At 48.3% G+C, this 6,000-nt stretch overlaps 1 protein-coding gene across 3 annotated transcripts in view; it reads right to left on the bottom strand.

Annotated features, from left to right (window-relative positions):
- Nucleotides 1-5,218, bottom strand: part of DICER1 (dicer 1, ribonuclease III) — a 45,408-nt gene extending 40,190 nt beyond the window's left edge. For 2 of the 3 annotated variants that reach the window (XM_083166681.1, XM_083166680.1), the window contains exon 1: nt 5,053-5,218. The gene's annotated coding sequence lies outside the window, so the exon portion shown is untranslated. The remainder of the gene's footprint in view (nt 1-5,052) is intronic. The other variant, XM_083166682.1, reaches the window with a different exon arrangement.
- Between the last annotated feature and the right edge of the window lie 782 nt (nt 5,219-6,000).

Consider the following 6,000-nt stretch of genomic DNA (forward strand, 5'->3'; position numbering starts at 1 on the left):
ATACGATCATGCTGAAACAGAACAGCACCATCCCCAAACTGCTGGCCGTCTTACAAGCTGTAGCATTTAGGATTTCCCTTTGCTGGAAGGTTCAGCCCAACGCCACGAAAACCGGTCTAATGGACACACGTCTTTTTGTGTGTGTGTGTAGAACACACCGCGATGCGTGGCCGCGCGCGTAGCGATCGCTGGTCTAGATATTTCAAGCATGAGAGGAGTGCTGGTGCGTGCTCCCGCATCATCACCGCTCATCTGCAGGTATTAACAGCAGTGATAGTGTGGACGGCTTTCCAAAGTGTCCTGATATGGAAGGTTGTCCACCCCTGGGAAAATCCCTTAGACGGGTGGTTTACAGCCCAGCGATTTTTCCCCATCATCGCTGCGCAAAAAACGCCCAGTGTGTCTGCACCTTAACACCATTATTTCTCCTTCACCAACAGGTGCAGATTACCGGATCATGCAGGAAGCATTTAGCAGGCATCTGCCAAACCCATATTATCTTATGTACAGTGTCTACCTTTCCATCCCCCCGAAACATCTGTAAAGACTTTAATCAGCCATCAGCGTGGACATGGCTGCGCAGTTCCCATAGAGATGCAGCCGCTCTTTATTAGTACTCCCGAATCCTTCTCTCACTTGTTTATTTCCTTCAGCTCCTGTTGTGTCATGTATATCACAGGTTAAGGGCCTTAAGCAGTCCATACATGCTCCAATGCAGGCTGTGCGTTATGTGCTTTGAGGTGCGCGCTCCCGTGGCACCTCATCGCACAGTACAAAAAGTATGTGCTTGCACATAGTTTTCATCACATTGCATGCACAGGCAATGCAATGCAATCCATGCTTGTTAAGCACCGAACGCATGCCCGTATCGCAGCGTGTATGGCCAGCATTACTCAGATCTGATCCCAGTACAAATTTGTTCTCAAAATAGGCAAAACCATGTGCACTGCAGGTGGGGCATATGCAACATGTGTAGAGAGAGTTAAATATGGGTGGGGTGTGTTGAAACTGAAATCTAAATTGCAGTGTAAAAATAATGCAGCCAGTATTTACCCTGCACAGAAACAAAATAACACATAAATCTAACTCTCGCTACACATGTTGCATCTGCCCCACCTGCAGTGCACATGGTTTTGCCCATTTTGAGAACAAATTTGTACTGCGATCAGATCTGAATAAGGGCCTAAATGTATACAACCCTGACAGGCTTACATGAAGCTATACAGCCTAATGCTATACGTATGGGCGTCTATCAGACCCATTAGCTGAGGCCAGACATTTTCTTTCTAGCAGCCTATGGTGGAGCAAGAAAAAACCCAGACTTAAATGCACAAAAAAGAACGCGGGTCTAGCCGCATATATCCAAACGGGTATCCATTGGAGCTCTTCACTTGTTTTTCCAATTAGATCCACATTAGCATATAAAGCGCCTGAATTTCCGTATGTAGCTGCGCAAAGTGGCTAAACCCATAAAGTTCTCGTTTGATCGTTTAAAGGCCGGTAAACAAAGGGATTCCTATTTGTATACACCCCCAGCAGGGGACGCTTTTCCCATATAGAGACACAATAAAAGTACCTTCATGATCTATTAACTAGAACTAATCCAATGTTAAGAAAATATATATAAATAGAAGTATAATATATAAACAGCCGTTCACCGGAACATACCACAAAGATCAGAAGTAACAGTGAACGGATTATGTCCTTGTGTTACACAGTGTCCTTATCAGAACAAATGCAGTTCTCAGACAGTTGCCAAGAAAATAAACCACCTGCAGACCTTAAATAAATAAAAGAACGCAACAATAAAACTCATTAATAGGTAACGCTGAACCTTTGACTACAGCAGACAGTGTAAATGCCGGTGCTTCACAGAACAATCTAATAGGAGCTAATGCACAAACACTACGGACATGAGAAGAACGAACAGGAAATGACAACATATGGCCAACGCAGTGGAAGGTTATATGGAAGCATCAAAGATCCGGCCAAACTCTCTGGGAAAAAGGTAGAGGAAGGTGGCCTACTCTACCCAGAATACCCAGAATCCAAGAGGACACCCCTATCGGGATTCTAGAAATACGGGAGGCAGTAAGAGTCAGCCAGGCCAGCCTGAAAATATTTACTTGAAAGCATATTTAATTGGTAACCAGAAAAGAAACAAAAACACTCACAAAATAGAAAAATAATCAAAAAATAACAAATTTAAAGGCAAATGGATAGTGCTTCCTCTCCAATTGATCGGCACTTACGAAGCAGGGGTTAGGTTGCAGGGGGGGGGGGCAGAGATTATTCTTAAGCAGCAGGGTATAGGGGGTTAGGCATTTTGAGGGAGGGAGGATTAGGAGGGGGCAGAAAGTTAGGTGTAGTATGCCAAGGGGATCTCAGTGTTAGGCTGCACGTTAGGGAAGTTAGGCTTAGGAGGCGGGGTACAGGGCAGGGAGGGTTAGGCACTAGCACAGGGGTAGCCAACTCCAGTCCTCGAGAGTTACCAACAGTTCACGTTTTTCAGCTCACCTTGCAGGTACACAGGTGCACTCATTACTGACTAAAGGTTCATACACACTGTACAATTTTTTTTGACCAATTTCGTGGCAGAGTGGCAAAAGTGTCCAGCAATTTTGCAGGCCACCGCCAGCATCTCCTACACTCCCTGATGAACCTTGATGAACAACTGGGGGGTATGCGCATCATCATATGTCGTTTGTCGCAAATGCACTGAAACATATTTTGACCAATTTCGTTAAGAATGGCTGAAATGAAGAAAATTGGTCAAAAAAATTGTGTGTATGCACCTTAACACATTTAAAAAGATCCACAGGTGGAGCTAATTACTTCACTTGTGATTTTATGAGGAGACCTGGAAAATGTTAACAATGGTAGCTCTCAAGGACTGGAGTTGGCTACCGCTGCACTAGCAGGGGAGGGATTAAATCCTGTACACATTAGACGAATTGCAGCACCGCCGATCTTGTCAACGATATCAGCGGTGGAACTGGGTGAACAATACAGTGCCTACACACTGACCAATATAGTTATCAGTACTGTTCAATGAGGACACCCGTCCTTAATGCAAGTTGGCTATATATCTGAAATTGACCAGCACGTAGTGGCGACGAAGGGGAGCTGTTAAGTATATTGAGCATACACACTAGACTTTATTTTTTATCATCGCTCAGAATGGCCCTTCAGATCGAGATCTTCAAAAACTTGTCTAGTGTGGCTTTAGTGCTCGGATGTGCGGAGGTAAATCTACTTACCTGACCCAGGCTGGGATTACCTACTTCGGGATGACAGCGCCAGTATTCTGACCGCTGGTCATCCGTATGTATCGCATTTAAAAGGACACTGTGGCTTGTTATGTTACATGCTGGATGTAGATTGGCTAGTAGTTTTGGCCAATCACTATACCAAGAATTTCGATACTGCTCTGTGTTACATTGCAGAGTTTATCATTGTTGTATACTGTGCATCTGCCTTGTATACTTCTTATGTTACAATTCAGCAATACCCTCAATGAGTTTCCTGCCCTTTCACCCAGCAGTGAGCTAAAAAAAATATTCTTAAAAATGAGTATGTAAGAATACTACAAACCATAGAGGAGGTATAACGCGAGGATAAAGTAATCCAATAGCTTCACTCTCGCTAGTGAAATTGTCAAAATTTAACGAGAACGTACACGGACTGCGGCAAATCACCACAAAAAACTATGGGAAGCTTTAGAAAAGCTTATATCTGCCCCTAAAGTTGTTTGAGATCGCAATCAATTAACGGAGGAGGGTTGTTATTGGGTTTTTTACAAATGCTAAAAACCCGATGCGAATGCAGTAACTCATCTATAGCAAAGTACAGCTGCTCAAGTTCGCACCGGGTACCAAGAGCAGCCAATAGGTTTACAACAACCTGTACAGGTCAGCAGTCTAGCGGAGAAGACAGCTTATAAAATATGCCCCTGTTACACCTGGCATTACACACGAGGACATCTGTGCTGCAAGTACACAGACTTCCACATGGCACCATCCACAGCTCACCAGCCTGGTACCTCCCAAATTCCACTGCCAACCTGACACATTCTATCATCCTGGCACCATCCACATCCCACCACCAGTCTGAAACCTACTACATCCCAGGCTGGCACTATCCACATTCCACTGCCAGCCTGGCACCTCCCACATCTCAGCCTGACACATTGTACCACAACCCTGGCAGCATACACATTTCCACCAGCAGCCTGGCACATTCTGCCACCATCCACATTTCCACCACCCACCTCTAAGCTGGCACATTCTACCACCCACCTCTCAGCCTAGCACATTGTACCGCCACCCTGGCAGCTTCCACATTTCCATCACTTGTCTGGCACCCTCCACATCTCAGCCTCAACTACATCTCATTCCATGCTTGGCACCATACAAACCATACATATCAGCCAGGCATTCTACCACCGGCCTGGCACCATTCACACCTCACCACAAACCTGGCGCATATCACATCCCAGCCTGGAACATTCTACCACATCTCACCCTTTGCTTGGTAGCATAAACATACCACTGCCTGCCTGGCACCATCCACAGCTCACCACAAACCTGGCGCCTATCACATCCCAGCCTGGCACATTCTACCACATCTCATCCTTTGCTTGGTACCATACACATACCACTGCCAGCCTGGCACCATCCACACCTCACCACAAGCCTGGCACCCATCACATCCCAGCACATTCTACTACATTTCATCCTTTGCCTGGTACCATACACATACCACTGCCAGCCTGGCACCATCCACACCTCACCACAAGCCTGGAACATGTTACTACCAGTCTGGGACCTCCCACATTTCAGCAACAGACTGGCACATGCCACATCTTACCCCTGCTTGGCACCATATACATCCCACTACCAGCCTGGCAACTTTCATATCTCATCCCCAGCCTGGCAGAACCCACATGCCAGCACCTTCCACATTACACCCTGGCACAACATGCCAGCTCCCAGCAGCAGGACAGCGATGCGGGCGAGAGTGCACATGAGGTTGCACGGAAACATGTCTTACCCACGGGGTGAGGACGCTGCCCGTGCAGGGCTATGGGGCCTCCCGCCAGGCTCCTCTCCCGGGCTGTCCGCTCGGGGCTCGGGGGTCTGAGGGACGAGCACGGGCCCGAGCACCGGCCACCGCCAAGAGAGCTTTGTCTGACGTCACGGTCATGTGACCGGGGCCTGTAGGAAGAGGCGGGGCTAAGCGAGGAAGCCGTGCTGCTGCGGGGAGAAGCCGGGCCCGCTGTCATGCTAAGCTAAATTATTTCTGGTGGGCCAAGGGACCTGTGTGCACCCGGGGACCCACAGCAGCAGCAGCCCGGCCCCCGCCGGCCAGTGCCCTCCATACACTGCGCCCTCTGACATGCCCACAATGCCAGGAGGGACAACGCGCTGTTCCTGGACCTCACCTGGTGAATGTTCATTGATAAGAAAGAGGTTTGGTCACAGCTGATGGTCATTCTAAATTAAGAGGGAAGTCCAAGAACAGAGCATTGTGTCCTTCCCCCACCTGGAATGGGTCCTGATGGGAGATCTCATTCCCCTGCACTGCACCTCTCTCCCCTGCATTATCCAACACCGCACCCCTCATTCCCCTACACTGCACCTCTCTCCCCCTGCATTATCCAAGACCGCATCCCTCATTCCCCTACACCTGCACCTCTCTCCCCCTGCATTATCCAAGACCGCATCCCTCATTCCCCTACACCTGCACCTCTCTCCCCTGCATTATCCAACACCGCACCCCTCATTCTCCTACACTGCACCTCTCTCCCCCTGCATTATCCAAGACCGCATCCCTCATTCCCCTACACCTGCACCTCTCTCCCCCTGCATTATCCAAGACCGCATCCCTCATTCCCCTACACCTGCACCTCTCTCCCCCTGCATTATCCAAGACCGCATACCTCATTCCCCTACACCTGCACCTCTATCCCCTGCATTATCCAACACCGCACCCCTCATT

The sequence above is a fragment of the Crinia signifera genome, chromosome 12 (assembly GCF_055691185.1).
Source record: "Crinia signifera chromosome 12, ASM5569118v1, whole genome shotgun sequence".
In the NCBI taxonomy this organism is placed as follows: Eukaryota; Metazoa; Chordata; class Amphibia; order Anura; family Myobatrachidae; genus Crinia; species Crinia signifera.